General features: G+C 40.9%; 1 long non-coding RNA gene across 1 annotated transcript in view; it reads right to left on the bottom strand.

The window, feature by feature from the left end:
• Positions 1–2,525: 2,525 nt before the first annotated feature.
• The window catches only part of LOC112204411 (uncharacterized), a 122,342-nt gene continuing 108,265 nt past the window's right edge, over positions 2,526–16,602 (bottom strand). The window contains exon 3 of the long non-coding RNA XR_002938065.3: positions 2,526–2,638. This is a non-coding gene — a long non-coding RNA (uncharacterized LOC112204411). The remainder of the gene's footprint in view (positions 2,639–16,602) is intronic.

Here is a 16,602-nt window from a genome sequence, read left to right as displayed (position 1 = left end):
GGTCTCAACTTGAGATTTTTTTAACTTTACAATGGGTTTACCAGGACGTAACCCATCCTAAATTGACAAGCATTTGTATCTGATAAGGGACCTATGTCCAGAATTATAAAGAACTCTTAAAATTCAATAATAAAAAGACAAAAGATGGTCAGAATCTGAACACGGTTCTCCAACATGGCTAATGAACACATGAAAAGATAGTTCATACCTACTAGACTGACTCACAGACACAGTACAAGTGGTGAAGATGTAAAGAAACTGGAACCATCACACATTGCTCCTAGGATTGTAAAATGGTGGAGTCACTTTGGAAGTTTGGCAGTTCCTCAAAAATCTAAACAGAGTTACCATACGACCCAACAATTATACTCAGGCATACACCCAAGAGAACTGAAAACAGATGTCCACACAAAAACCTATATGTGAATGTTCATGGCAGTAGTGTTTATAATATGCATAAAGTGGAAATTTCAAAATAGCTAAAAGAGTGTTTTTTGCATGTCCAGCAACTGGTGAATAAACAAAATGTGGTTTAAAAAAAAAAATTGTCTTCAAAAAAAAAAAGTTGGATAAGGAGTCAGACAACCCAGGACTCGCGTAGCAGCTCCCCTAGCTCCTCTCCTTAGCTGTATATTCTTAGGAAATTCATTTCATTTCTCTGAGCATCCAATTCTTTGTCAATACTCACCCACCCCCTCACAGCCATTATTGTCTAATGATGCTGTGAAGCTCAGCTGAGCTCATGAATGCAAAAGCATTCTATACACCATGAAAGTCTACACATATGGAAGGAACTGCTTTGTTACTGTCACTATGACCTTGAAAATAATTCAGATCTTTTGGCCCCTGTGGCTCCCCTAGGAAGAGCATCTCTCCATGCTTGATCTGCTCCCATGAGAAATTAAACACATGGACTCAAGAAGCTCTGCAGGCAGTGGATATGAATTTGCCAAAAGATCTGAAGAATATTTTTAAAATCTCATCTTTTGCCTTTATCTTAAATGCAGATTGGGAAAACTTCTGCTTCTGGTCAAGATGGAGTAAAAGACACTGGATTTACCCTCCTGCCATATATAATCAAAAACCAGACTATGTATGTGAAATAATGGTCTTCAAAGCAGTGAACATCAGGCAAAAGCAGAGAGTAATCATTAAGACACGAGAAACAAAAAAGCTGAATCCCATGATTGCCCTGGTTTACTTCTTAAGAGAGTTTTCAGACAACAAAAAGAAATAAGAGACATCAAGATTGGGAAGGAAGATGTTAAACTGACTTTATGGTACATGTGCACAACGTGCAGGTTGGTTACATATGTATACATGTGCCATGTTGGTGTGCTGCACCCATTAACTCGTCATTTAACATTAGGTATATCTCCTAATGCTATCCTTCCCCCCTCCCCTCACCCCACAACAGGCCCCGGTGTGTGATGTTCCCCTTCCTGTGTACACGTGTTCTCATTGTTCAATTCCCCCTTAAAGTATAATTTAAAAAAAAAAAAAGAAAAAAGAAAGAAAAAAAGTGCTAAAAGAAAAAAAAATAAAATAAAAAAATAAACTGACTTTATTCACAGATGACATGATCATCTATGTAGAAAATCCAATTGATTCTGCCCAAAAAAAGGTATTAGAAGTAAATGAGTTTAACCAGCCTGCAGGATACAAAATCAATAATCCAAAGATCAATTACATATCCATATACTAGCAAAAAAAAAAAAAGAAATTAATTTTGTATATTTTTTATTATTTTATTTTTTATTATATTTGTCAATGATTTATCTTTTGTTTTGATTATTTTTATTTTTCCTGTTTAATCTTTTATTATTTTCCTTCCTCAGAACAGAAATTAATTTTTTAAAATTCCAATAGCATCAAAAACATTGAATATTTAGGGATCATATTTTTAAATCTATTAAATACCTATACACTGAAAACGCAAAACACTGCTTCAAGATTTGAAAGAAGATCTAAATAAATGGAGCAATTTCCATGATCATATGTTAGATGACTCAATATTGTCAAGATGTCAGTTGTCCCCAAAGCGATCCATCGATTCAGTGTAATGTCCATCAAAATCCCAGAAGAATATTTTAAATAAATTGCCAAACTGATTATAAAATTTATATGGAAACACAAAAGATCTAGAATATCCAAAACAATTTCTAAAAGCAAGAGTAAGGTTAAATAACTTCCACTGTCTTTTTAAGATATGATTTTAAGACTCCCTATAAATCTATATTAATCAAAATAGTGGTATTTTCACAAAGAGGCAAATAGATCAGTGGAATGTGTACATGTGTGAACATGATTTTCAACAACAATGCAAAGGCTATTCAGGCAAGAACATTAGTCTTTTCAACAAATGGTGCTGGAAAAATTAAATATGTATCTGCAAAAAAAAAAAAAAAGAACTTCAATCCATACTTTGCACTATTTAAAAGAATTAGCTCAAAATGGATTATATACCTAAATATAAAATTTTTAGAAGAGAACACAGGAGAAATCCTTCATAATCTTGGGTCAGGGAAGAAGCTGTTAGATCCAACACCACAGGCAGGATCTATAGAAGAACAAAGTGGACTGCTGGCTGTATGAGTCGCTCTGCTGTTGAAGTAATTACCAGGTGGTCACTTGGGTCCTGGAGAAAAAGCAAAGACTAATGAAAATTCCTCTGTAAAATCTTTACAGCTCTCTGAAGTAAACTAGATTCATTTGGGTTTTCTGTTATTTCACAGTCTTAAAGGCCATATCTGGAAAAAAAAAAAAAAAACAGTCCCTTTTTAGTTCCTTCTTTTTAGGAGCAAATTCAGAACTTTTTTTTTTTTTTTTTATCATTTACCAATAATCCTGCTCCCCACCCGCTTCCGGCCCCACTACCCATTAGAATTCTTTCTCAGCCTTTTGAGCATTGAGGAACTATTGTTCAGGCTTTGAAAACTTCCTCTTACCTCCAATATCCCTGCCTTACTATTTTTGCATAACCATATGTCCAACCACAAACAAGACAGTAAGCCTTTTTAGGTCTCAATTTATAACAAAGGGTTAGGAAACCTGATTTCCAGAGCTGTTTTCAGCTCTGAAACCCTCCTAAGCTGATTCCTCGCCAAAAAAATTTTGCAATAAAAATCATTTATGAGAGCTAGTGTTATAATCAACCAAGTAACTCTACAATTCGGTTACACACACACACACACACACACACACACACACACACACACCAGATTTCTTCTGTTTATTTCCAGGTTGCATCCAAGAATAGGGGTGATCACTGTTATTGCCCATATCAATAATTGAATTAAATACAAGCCACAGTGGAATGAAATCATATTGTATTTGGAGAGACAGGCTCCAAGGTGTCTGCTAAATAGCCAATCACATTTAGACTTGACTCATGGCTAGAATCATTCACTAAACTAATATTTTCTAAGCACTTATTATGCCCCAGCTACTCTACTGAGTGCTAAAGATATAGTACTTATATTCTAGAAAGGGAAACAGACTCTTCCCACCACTGTGGTGCCTTTGCACATGTATCTCTTCTGCCTGGTTTGGTTTTCCTCTCCTATCTTCACTTGGTCAGCATCTGCTTTTCAGTCAAAGAATCTAAATGTGGCTTCCTTAGAGAGGAGTTTCCTGACCTTAAATTAAGTTTTCCTGTTATTTATTTCCTTATATCCCCCTTTATTCTTTTCCTTTCTAGCCCTTAGTATAATCCATATCTATTTTGTTATTATTGCATTACTACACTTGTCACAGTTGTAGCAAAGAGATGTTTACTTAATATTTGTAGACTAAATGAATGAACAAATTAACAGATTAAAGGCACAAAAAGGGATCTTGGGGAACTCAGGAAGGCCTCCTAGAAGAAGTGTTCAATCTAAAAGGTGGTAAGGATTTAGGTAGGTGAAGAATGAAGACAATGGGCAAGTAGATGTCCATTACTCACCTTAAGTTCATAACCTTTCATCTGAAAAATGGCCTCCTAACTGATTTTGAAATTTCTGGTCTCTTCCATTGCTTCAGACTGAGTTATTATGTTACAAAGTCAGTTACATCACATCACTTAAGGTCTCCAAAATGTAATCAGCTCTCTACTGAATAACAGCCAAATTCTCCAACACGGCACTGCTCCCCTCACCCAAATGGTCTGGCTTTCACCTACCTGTCTGTATCTCACTAACTCTGCCCATTTACTTCATGAGGCACTCATGATGATCTCTTCCCCACTGACCAAACACATCCTATTCGTTTCTATTTCCATGCTGTGCACTGTACTCCACCTTCCCTCTATTGAAGTTCTCTTCATCTGATACAAAAGCAATGCCATGACACCTTCTCTGTGGAAGTTTCCCTGGTAAGTCTCCCTTCCTCCTCTGAACAAATCTCTCCTCCCTTTCTGCTTCTACTCCCCATGTTTATCCTTCCTTTTTGTGCACACATGATTCTGCTTAACATCATGGTTTATATTCCTGTCTTTCGGTAGCATGTGAGCTTCTCCAGGTCAGAAGCAGCTCTGAAACTCTCCTAATGTAGAATAAGCCCTCAATAAATGTTTGCTGAATTGAATGACCCCTGATCCATCCACACAGGAGATCCACTTCTGTTGCCCTTAGCTTCCCACAGTGGGCCCCTACAAAAGCATCATGATGCCATCCTCTTGAAAACCAGACTTCAGCCTTCACTCCAACTCCTCTAATTCAATTTACTTATTCATAAAATAGTTATTGAGCACCTGTCATATTTTAGACACTCTTCTAAGCACTAGGGATGCAGAAAATAAATCTTTGCTCCTATGTTTACTTATATTTAAATGGGTGAAAGACAAATAATAAATAAGTTAGTATAATATGAAGTGCATCAAGTTATGAAAAATACTATAGGGAAATAGCATAAAAGGAGATAGAGTATACATTTTGTGCTGGGGGAGAAGGAAGGTGATACCTTAAGGAGTGTTCCTCCAAGACCTCTTACGGAAGTTGCCTTTGCAGTAAAGACTCAAAGGAAATAAAAGAGTGACTAGAGGGATACCTGGTGTAAGGCATTAAAGCAGAAGAAACATCAAAGGCCCAGAGGTGGCAGTAATATTAAGGGTCCAAGTTAGAAAAATGATCATCTGCTACAGTCAATGGCCTGAATGTGTCCTCCCCAAATTCATATGTTGAAACCCTAACCCCCAATGTGATGGTATCAGGAGGTGGGGCCTTTGGATGGTGATTAGATCATGGGGGGAGCCTTCAAAAATGGGATTAGTGTCCTTATAAAAGTGACCCCCAGAGAGCTCTCTTACTCCATAGGAGTATATAAGAAGTTGGCTGTCCACACCCCGGAAGAAGGCACCTACCAGAAACTGATCAAACTGCCACCTTGATCCCGGACTTCCAGCCTCCAGAACTCCTGAGAAATTTATTGATCGCAGCCCAAAGCGTCTAAGTCACCCAGAGTGGTGTATTTTAGAATCAAGTCTGATGCAAGTGTAGGTAGAGCAGTGTAAGTGAAGGAGATGGTGGGAGCAGATGAGGCCAGAGATGGGAGGTGAGAGTACAGAGCATTGAAGGTCATTGTAAAGATTGACCTCTTCTCTGTATGGGATGGGAGGCCATTGGAGATTTTGAACAGCAAAGTGAGATCAACCGGCATGTATTTTAAAAGCATTAATTTGGTTGTGGAGTTGAGAAGAGTCAGCAGGGGAACCAGAACAGAAGCACAGAGACCTATTGATGAAATCATTTAGGCACTAAACAATGGCGGCTTAGCACAGAATGAAGGCAGTTGTGGGATAAGAGGTGGGCAAATGCTGGGTGTATTATGAAGGCACTTGCTGACAGATTAAATGTGGGGATTAGGAAAAAGAGAGGACATGGGAAAGGCAATAAGTTTTCTGGTCTGAGCAGCTAGGTGAAAGGGGTTAGTGTTTATTAAAATGAGGAGAACTGTGAGAAAAACAGATCTTGTGCAGGGGCAGGGGGATGCTGGAGTTCAGTTGCCGGAAAGCTGAAGTCAGGTTCTTTTATCACCCAGATGAGGTGTCAAATTGGCATTTGGAAGAAGAGTCTAGAATTCACAGAAGAGGTCCAGGGCTAGAAACATAAATTTGGAACTTGTCAGCATAACAATAACATTCCAATCAATGAAACTGGATGACATTGTCAAAAGGGCGGAGAGAGACAAAGAAGATGGGGCCTGGGACTGAACCCAGGTACACTTTGATATTAAAAGGTCAGGGAGTTATAAGGAGCCAGCACAAAGGAAAACTAGCCAGCAAGCTGAGAGGAAAACCAGAGGAGTGTGGTATATAGCTAAGTGAAGAAAGAATCAATGAAATCAGCTATTGGACCAAATAAAAAGTGAGCAGACAATTGACCGTTATGTTCAACCATGTAAAAACTGGTGACCTGGACGATAAAAGTTCTTATGAACAATGGGGTGAAAACCTCATTGGGGGAAGGCTCTAGAAAGAATGGGAGCAGTAGAATTGGTGACAAAATATAAGGTTGCCATTTATTTTGGTTCACCCATGGCAATCTCAGTTTTCACCCATAGTCCAGTGTTCCATGCAGTTAATAGTTTCTCTGCCTGGGTGATATATTACATAACAGTTCTAAGTCTAGATAGCTCTGTCTAGATATACATTAAATACTGCACGCTTTCATCCATGCAACAGTACACTTTTCCATTTCTAGCTTTCCTGATGTAAGTAAATGCCAAATCTCTCCCAGCCCAGAGAGTAAAGTCCTGGGAAACTCTCCCTAGGATGATCTGTTCTCAACCAGAGCTAAACAAAGAGAATCACCTGAGAATCAGGACCCTGCCCTTAATGATTTTGATTCAGTTGGTCCGAGGTACAGTCTAGGCCTGCTTCTCCTCCTGGAAATTCTAATGTTTAGCCAGGGATAAGACCACTGCCCTAATTAATGAAAAAGCAACAGGTCAGTCTGGTGGAGGTTATTATAGACCTCACTTTAGCAGTCTCTTCAGAATTTTCCTCCCTGTCCATCCCCATTGTCAATGCTCTGGTTCATACGGTCATTTCCTCTACCTTGGACTATTGAAATTGCACTTCAAATAGTATCTCTGCCCCTGGACTCACCTCCTTCAATCCATTTTTTCTCATTTTACCAACCGGTTCTTTTCAACAGACTCCATCCTTCCTTTGAAAACTTCTGATGTGTCCTTATTGACTTCAGGTTGAAATTTAAATTTCTTAAAATGTCAACTGCAGTCTTATCAATACACATTCAAGAAAGGGCAGTGCAGGCAGACTCAAGAGATATTTGCACTGTGGAGTTTGAGTTTTCCACTTTTATGGGTTTCTTTAGCCAGGAAGATTCCTGGAAAAAAAAAAGGTGAGGATATCTCAGAACTGTGATGATATCCATTTTTATACCAATTATAGGTGTTCCCGTACTGATATGGTGCTAGGTGGGTGTGTGATTTAATGTGTTAATGAGCATATAATGAGGTCCTAGGTGAAAACTAGATCAATTCCAGTGCCATGTTTTGTCCAGTCGGTCTTAGCCAGCTTGGTCCACACCCTGGTTTTTCACAGTCTTATCAGCCTGTAGCTTCTGCAGCTATTTTAACAGTTTCCTTTTGCTAGTCATGTGAAACTGCTGCCTGGAATTTTCTATTCTTCTGTGACCACCCTGTATTATTCCTGTCTCATTTTCCCCACTGCAGAGATTTCCATCCCTTTATTTTTAAGGGTCAATGAGGGAGAATGTTAGTCTTCTGTATCTACTTCCTGCTGATTAGGGGTGATGGCCCTGCCTAGTGAGGGCATGGAAATCTCTGTCTGCCTGGTCTATGTGTTCCCAGCAGGGGTCATCAAAAGAGTCTGAATCCAAGGCAGCAGTTAATTGGAATCCTTGCATGACCACCATTTTGACATGGAACTGTTGCGACCTAGAAGACACAAACTACAAGGAAGCTAAACAAACAAGGACCAAAGATTAGTAGGAATAAGATAGCTATTAAAGGTCCCAGGAAGTTAGGAACCATGTTACACTTGGTAGGTACCCTTTGATGGAGTCCCAAAAGGCTTGAGTAGTTGGGGTTATTGAAATTATGTAGCCAGATAGCCTGTTGGTAAATCTTTTGAACTTGCAGTTCAGCTAACCCTGATTGTTAATATAAGAACAGCAGGTATGGTTTATTACGTGCAAACCCCTCCTAGCAGTTCATGCTCTGGCTCTGCTAGGGCCTCATACAATGGCTTAGTAATAAGCCCAAATCCTGCAAAATCCTGCCATACCCAGGAACGTTCTGAGCTGCCTCTTTATTTATGGATGTTTCACCTTTAAGATAGCCTCCTTTCTGAATGGGTAGCTTTTAAAGTCCCATTCGAACTTTAAGAATTTCTAAATCTATGATTGTAAGGAATTTCTCATTTAACACGTATATTCCTGAGCACATTTTGCTCAGGCAAATATTTTAGTAAAGGGAAAAGAGGGAAAAAGTTGGGAGTGAGTGCCCACATCTCTCTCTTGTCTTCACCTCATCTTTGCCTACACCCCAGTCCCACTCAGAAACTGTGTTTGTTTCTCAAACATGTTATGCTCCCTCACCTCCAGGGTTTTACACATATTATTTCTTGTCCCTGGATTACTCTTCCTGGATTATTCTTCAACTAGCTAATTTCCTTTCATTCTTTAGATCTTAGCTAAGTGATAAACTCCTCTGACAAGTCTTCCCTGCCACCTGTCACCTCCATCTTCACGACCCCCACCAAGTCTGGATGGAGGGCCTTTCACACAGCATCTCATAACTCTCTGGGCTTCCCTCACTACAGCCCTCATCACACTATATTTTACTTGTCACTTTACAGGCCAATGTTTCCAACTAGACTGTCAGGGCCATATCTATCTGTTTCGAGGCTCAATAATTCTTTGTTGAATGAACAACAAGGTGAATTCAATCTAAAGGGTTATGGAAATACCTTTTAAAACTACTAAAAATTCACAGGTGCAGAACTCTCCTTTAAACTGTGGCAGCCCCAAGGATGTCACATGTATTTCCCACTTTGCTTTGCCCCCATCCTCATTGATGGACATATGCTCCATATTGGCCTTGGTGCCTGCAGCTTGTGATTCATGCTGAAAGCACATCTGAAACCCTCATCTTTATAGCTCTTTTCTGAGAAAATTACCCAATCTGGCAATCTGTCTGGCCCCAAGGATACTTGACAGATCAAATTGAACCAGGCCAGATGGAAGCGGGAAATGAACTCCACCATCAAATTGTCCAATGCCTGAAAAATGTTGGCTTTGAAACAATGCAGGTCCTCTCGTGCATTTCCTAGAATCAGAGGAAGGTGTTCTCTGCTGGGTCAAGGCAGTGAGGCCTCTGTGTTCCTGGCTGAGGCCCCCAAGTGAGCTCCATGTCCACAGCAGAGCTCCCTGCCAGGTGGAGTGTCACAGCTGTGGAATCAGAGAAGTTGTGCAAGAGGAGAAGGAAGTTTTCCAACTCAGCAAAAGAACAAGTCTTGGAGACCAAGCTCAGGGAGAGTGGGAATCGAAAACAAGGCCAAGAATTATGAAATAATGTACACGTGGCAAAAACTAAGGCTCTTTAGTAACTGCAAGATCTAGAGGGAAGTGAATGAGCAGAAAGTTGGGAGGAAGAATGAGAGTGGTCAGGAACACACAAGCAATTGCAGTGCTTTCTTACAACCTGGCATTTGTTGCGAAGTTTTCTACAGAGTTAAATTGTATGTTAATGTATTCACCAATCATTTATGCAGCTTTTGTGCTTAGCATAACTCTCTGGATCTGCACTGCTACCCTAGGTTCTATTATTATTCCCATTTTAGAAATGAGAAAATTAAACTTCAAAGAGGCCCTCAAGTGGTCAGGTCAGGCTTTATGCCCAGGACCTGTGTTATCCAAAGCCCCTGTTCTGGATTCGAGCCTGCCCTAAATTATCTTATAAGCTGAGCAATCCTGAGCAGTCTCTTTCCTCACATGCAAAATGAGAGTGTTATAACCAATGAGATAATTGATATTAAATGATTTCAACTACAAAGCACTATGCAAATTTGAGTTGCATGTATTTGTTTATTTGCTTGCTTGCTTGTTTATACACTATTTTATTTCACAATGAGGCCTGAGTGAGACCACACACGGTAAAATAACACTGTATGATAATTTGAATATTCATGCAAATAGAAGTACAGAGCAGATACGATTTTCTGCCTGACAAATCTTCATGCAGAGTCTATGCACACAAACAAACATAATGACTCCAACATGCAATGCAGAATAAAACATGCTGCATGGCCTCAAGAATCTCAGATTCTACAAGAGAAAACAGAGCAATAAACAGGCCTTTTTAATAGTACATTCAGCACTGTTGAAAAGAAAAACACAGCAACTTGCAAGTTTGGGGGCTGTGACAGGACATCTAACCCAAGAAAGCACCCCTGGGATTTCTGAGCTGTTTCCTGAAAAATGGACTGGGTTACAAGGCTAAGCCTGGAAGTGAAAGAGGAGCAGCGTATTCACACCCAGGGCAAGAGGGTGTGCTGGCTGGCAGGGCTGTGGAACTGAAAATAATTGGCCTGACTGAAACTTAAGTTATAGAGGCAGGTAGGATATATATGATAAAGTTACCTGACCTGAAATAATCCCTGGCTCTGCTCACAGATGTCCCCATTCCAGAACACACTGAAACATAGTGGGGTCTTCCAGAGCCTGATGCCTCACTCAGATCTAGTCACTTTTCTAGTTGCTCCTATGTGTACATCAACCTTAGCAACCTCTTACCTACACCACATCTCATTTCTCTTATAAGCAAAGACAAGATACCTAAGGTTTAATTAGGCTATGCCCATTTCTCTTGTTTCTTGGGAAGCTTAATGCCTAATGGTTCAGGTGTTAGGTTCTGGAGTCAAACTATCCCATCATCAAAGTCTGACCTTGGCAATTACTTGCTGCATAACATTGGGCAAATCACTTATTGTTTCATGCCTCAGTTTCCTCATCTGTAAAAATGGGACAATAATATCACCTACCACTTAAGGTTTGTGTGAAAATTAAATGGAAAAATGCATGTAAGGGACTTAGAACAATGCCTCACACATAGCAATTACTCAATAAGTGTTATTACTTCACAAATTAACTTCTATAATACCGGACACTTTATTTCTTATTTCAATTATATCCTATGACTGGGTTCATTAGCATAAAGAGTAAGAATGAGAGAAAATATACATAAGAATCATTGATTAACGTGGGGAAAGAACACAGAGCCCAAAAGCCCACACCATAAAGTCTCACTTGCTGCGATGGTACAGTTTCAAGTGTGACTTCCAGTTTCCTGGCAGCCAAAGCACAAAGGAGAGCCAATCCATAATTATTTCCCCAGGATAATTCTAAAAGAATTTCTTCCATGGGCTTCACACAGGAGGCACTGTGTGATATAGTCAACAATATTCACAATGGTGTCCCAATGTGGGACAGAGGCCATGAAGACACAACGCAGCTTGATTCTGCACAGTTCACTGATCTTCGGATGGCTCCGTTTGATTCCAAAAGGGAACCTCAAGCATCCAGAGGGGCAAATGGACTGTTTACCTTCCAGGATCCTTTGGAAAGACCACATCCCTCAGCCAGTACTGTGAGGTAAGGATAGGTGGAGAGAAATGAAAACCCTGCTCCCCAGTGTGAGCCTGGAGTGGATGAGGTCTTGAGTGATGGTTAAGGGTTTTAAAGTAAATATTTTTACCAATGTTGCTCCAGCAGTAGTGTATGACCAAAATGAAACGGGGAAAGCAGTTAGGAAAGGGTTGTACTTACCTAGGTAAGGGATGCAGACCGAAACCAGGCTGTGTCTATGGAGACAGTTGCCAGGAGATGGAACTGCCTCATGCAACCTGCTTCATGGGTACAGTTTGAAAACGTCTCCACTGGGTTCACACTTGGAAAGAGCTGGCAGAGACAGTGAATGAACGGGCTCAGAGAAGAGGATTCAGTCAGCAGGAGACTGCGTTAGAGCCTCTGGAATTAAGACAGCCAGCACCTGTTTTGCCTCTCATTTGCTGGGTGAGCTGCCCACATCACATGTTCTCCCACAGCAGCAGGTGATGTGCCTGTGCAAGGATCACCGCACCACTTTGAGCCTCTACTCCCTGCTAGCCCCAGTTTTATGCACTGTTCTTAACATTTTTTCATTTGATGCCCAAGTAGCCCTAGTCATTTGATATTATTATCCATATTTAAGGATGAGAAAAACCGAGGATCAGAGGAGCAAATGGGGTTACCCAAGATAAGTGTCAATTATCATTGTCAGAAATATTTATGACTTCATGTTTTTATGTTGCCCAAACAAACCCTCCAATATGTTTTTAGGTCAATCAGCAGTTACTGACACAAAATTGTTCTTGCCCTCTTGATGGCTGAAGTCCCCTGAAACCATTGTCCTGCATGCAAGCACCAGAGGCCTTAGCCTGACTGAATTTCCATAAACAGAAATAAGACAGAAAAGGTGGCAAGCTGTGAGTAACACCAGGGCTTCACCACCTCCCATACTCCTTTTCCTCTGGTCTTTAGCTGGCCTTTTAAAAATAATCCCAAACAGTGGAAAATAATGTAGTAATTGTCTTGCCAGCACCCATGACGGGCAACTCCATAATGACCCACTGTCAAGTCCTAAGAAAAAGCAGGCTGAGACCACCGGCAGTGTGGGTCCCTCACAGAATTCTCATTCCCAGAAGAAAATGTCCATCACTTTCAGCCCTCAAAAAACCGGCTACTGTCCCAAGTCTTGAAGTCCTCTAGAGCAACAGCACCTGTTGGCTGTTTTCCTGTGAAATACGAAGACAGGAATAGGGCTGGAATGGGCTGTTAATTCATTTAACACTTAGGTGCTGAGCCCCAGCTCAGCAAATATCCTGAGCAGCACAGTGGTAGAAGGAGCAAGGACATCAGAATTAGGCTAAACCTGGGTTCAAATCCCATCTCTGCTATCTAGTGCCTCTATGACCTTGAGTGAGTCATCTACCCTCTTTGAACCTCATATCTGTATCAAAAAGTAAAAATAGCAATGCTGAAAGGATGGGGCTGATCAAGGAATATCTCCTGTTGGAGTAAGGCAAACCGAGGGTCAGTATGCAGAGGCAGAAAAAGGTAGGGTTTACAATTAAACTGACTAGGGTTCAAGTCTCAGTTTCACTACCTGTGAGCTCCAGGCCTTGAGATTTTACTTAACACATCTGACCCTCCATTTCCCCACTACAAAATGGGTTAAGAATGCCTGCCTTCCAGGGTTGTTATGCCGGTGAAAAGACACTTTTGCAAAGCACCTGAAACACAGCAAGTGCTCAAAAAGTAGTGATTCTTATGGTTTACCAGATGCCATGCTAGGCACTGGGAATGCAAAGATGAACACCCAGTGATGCACCGTACCATCAGAGCGAACTAGTTAAGTCACATCTCTGCCTTTCTATTTCCTTATTCATAATGTAGTGTAACACTCCCTTCCCTGCCTTACCAATGATAAAAGTAATAACAATACAACAATAGCAATCATAATACCTAACACTTATTGAGTAATTACAGTGTGCCCAGGCATGTTACCAAGTGTATTACATGCATTATTTCATTTAATCTTTATGGCAGGCAGAATAATGACCCCCAAAGATGTTCATACCTTGATCCTTAGGACCTGTAAATATTACTTTACATGGCAAAAGAGACTTCGCAGATGTGATTAAGTTAAAGATTTTGAGGTGGGGGGTTATCTGGATAGGCTTAATCTGATCACACAAGACCTTGAAAGTAGAGAACTTTCCTCTAATTGGAAGTAGGAGAGAAGAGGCAGAGGGGGAAGTCAGAGAGAGTCGAAGTGTGGGAAGGACTTGACATGTTGCTGGCTTTAAAGATGGAGGAAGAGGCCACAAGCCAAGGAATGCAAGTGGCCCCTAGAGGCTGAGAATAACTCCTGGCCAACAGTCAGAAAGGAAACAGCAGCTTCAGCCCTATACCCACAAGAAACTAAATTCTGTCAACAACTTAAATGAGGCTGGAGGTAGACTCATCCCCAGAGCTTCCAAAATGGAGCACAGGACTACTGACACCTCAATTTTAGCCTTGTAAAGCCCAGGGCAGAGACACGGCTAAGCCACAGAGCTATGAGATAATACATGGGTGTTATTTTTAAGCTACTAAGTCTGTGTCATTTATTAGAGCAGCAGTAGAACATAGAAAATCCTCGACACAGCCCTGTGAACAAAGAATCATTAGAATTCCCATTTTACTGAAAAACTAAGACAAAGAATGGTTAAATTCACCATGACCTTACAGCTAGTAGCTGGGAGAGCTTCTTGATCCATTCTGACTCAAGACCCTTTGTTCCAGAAGACAGTCGATGGAGGCTCATAGGAAGTGTTCAATAAATATTTGTGAAATAAATGGGTGAATAGATGGATGGATGGAGAAATACTGGGAAAGAAAATGTTAAGGACATAGAAAGAATTTTCAGGCTAGGCATGGTGGGTGATGCCTGTAATTCCAGCACTTTGGAAAGCCGAGGCAGGAAGCTCACTTGGAACCAGGAGTTCAAGACCAGAATGCACAATATAGTGAGACCCTGTCTCTACAAAAAACTTTAAAAATTAGCCAGGTATGGTGGTGTGCACCTGTAGTCCCAGTGAGTCAAGGAGGCTAAGGTGGAAGAATCACTTGAGCCCAGGAGATTGAGGCTGCAGTGAGCCATGATTGAGCCACTGTACTCCAGCCTGCGTGATAGAGTGAGACCCTGTCTCCACCTTCTCTCCAAGAAAGAAAGAATTGTCACTTTTGTTTCATTAAACAGAATCCCCATCTGCCATTTCAAGAATAACCTGAGAAATAAGAGGCAACTTGAGCAAAAAGCACTGGACTAGAAGTCAGGCAGCCTGTGCTCTGTTCCTGCTTTTACAATTCACTTTCTCTGTGACTTAGACCAATATCTGTACCGCTCTGATCCTGTTTTCTCATCTGTAAACTAGAAAGTATAAACCTGGTACAAGCTCCTTCTCATGGGTGCCATAAGGTTCACATGGGACACAGAGATGGAAAAGGAGTAACAGTGCTGTACAACCCATCACTCTACTTGGTCATTCAGTGTCTTCTGAGTGCTTTCCCTTGCCAGGCAGTGAGAGAGGTGCTGGGGATACAGCAATGGGTGAAGCAGGGAGCTTGTCGTGGCAACAGATGCCGAAACACGTCACTAAGGAACACATGCTGGACAAGGAAGACAATTCTGAACCAAGGTGGTGGATGAAAGAAGGAAGTGTGCTAAAGTCTAATCTACATGGTGCTTAGTGTGCATTTCCCAGGTAGCTGTGGCAGTTTAAAGCCTCAGGAACTAGATGAGGTGTTCAAGGTCCTATTCAGTCAGGACAGTAGTATGACCAACCCTTCACAAGGTATGTATGTTGCTGGGGTGGGTAGGTAGATGGGATCCAGAAGGACCTTCCAGTAAAAGTTACATTTGAGCCACCTTCTAAAAGAGGGATAGGAGTTGGCCAAATGTATGTGGGAAGGGAGGATCTTTTAGCCAAAAGCAATAGCCTGTCAAAGTCATCTATGCCCTGTTCAGAAATCCACTGAGTTAATGGGTAATCATTAGGGATGGTCATGAATACACCTCATCTCCTCTCCTTTCAAGCATATGTTAAGACAGCACTATCCGGCTGTTTTAAAGTTAGGTAGGGCCTGGGACTGGCTTTGGCTGATGAAATGTGAATAGAAGTGACAGCTGTCATTTACGCAAGGAAGGCTTTTAGAGTCAGTACCCACCCAGTATGTGACTAGAGATACTAGCACTGTCCATTGGAAATATAATGTAATCCATACATTTAATTTGAAATTTTCCAGTAGCCATATTAAAATAAAAGGTAAAGAGAAATAGGTGAAATTAATTTTAATAATATAGAAAATATATTAACTCAATATATTCAAAGTATTTTAATATGTAATCAATATATAAATTATCAATGAGCTTTTTTTTTGTACTGAGTCGTTGTGAGATGCTGTGTGTAATTTACACTTACAGAGCATCTTAGTTTGGACTAGCCCCATTTCAAGTGCTCAGTTGCCATATGTATCTGGGAGCTACTGTGTTGGACAGCACAAGAATAGCAGGTAGAGATCCTGCTACCTTGGGCACATGAATGAAAGACACATGGAGCAGGGGCCCCAGCCAACACCCAGTGAACATGTAGCATAAGCAAGACATAATCCACTGAACTTATGTTTGTTATTGCAGCTTAACTCCTCCCAACCTGCATACACCTGATGTTTCTAAAATATAAAGCAAACCAAGGGAGCCTGCAGAGTGAAGCAGGAGTCAGTGCTAGCCTTTTATGAGACACTCAAGCATTTGGATTTTATCCTGAAGGAATGGTAATGGATTTTATGACATGATCAGATTTTGAGGGGCCATACTTGAAGCAGGGAAAATAAATAGGGGACTGGTCCAGGCAATAAGGCTGAGTACAAAGATGGAGGAAAGCTCAAGTAGAAAGGCTGACATGCAGTTCCCCATCAACCTGCATAAGAAGGGGACTTTTGTGATCAGTGTGAGGGGACCATCAGCATGGCCTCCTACAATCTGCTGTGGCTT

This window comes from Pan troglodytes, chromosome 1, assembly GCF_028858775.2.
Source record: "Pan troglodytes isolate AG18354 chromosome 1, NHGRI_mPanTro3-v2.0_pri, whole genome shotgun sequence".
NCBI lineage: Eukaryota > Metazoa > Chordata > Mammalia > Primates > Hominidae > Pan > Pan troglodytes.
The sequence above is the reverse complement of the archived record's forward strand: the minus strand, read 5'-3'. Positions and strand labels throughout refer to the sequence as shown.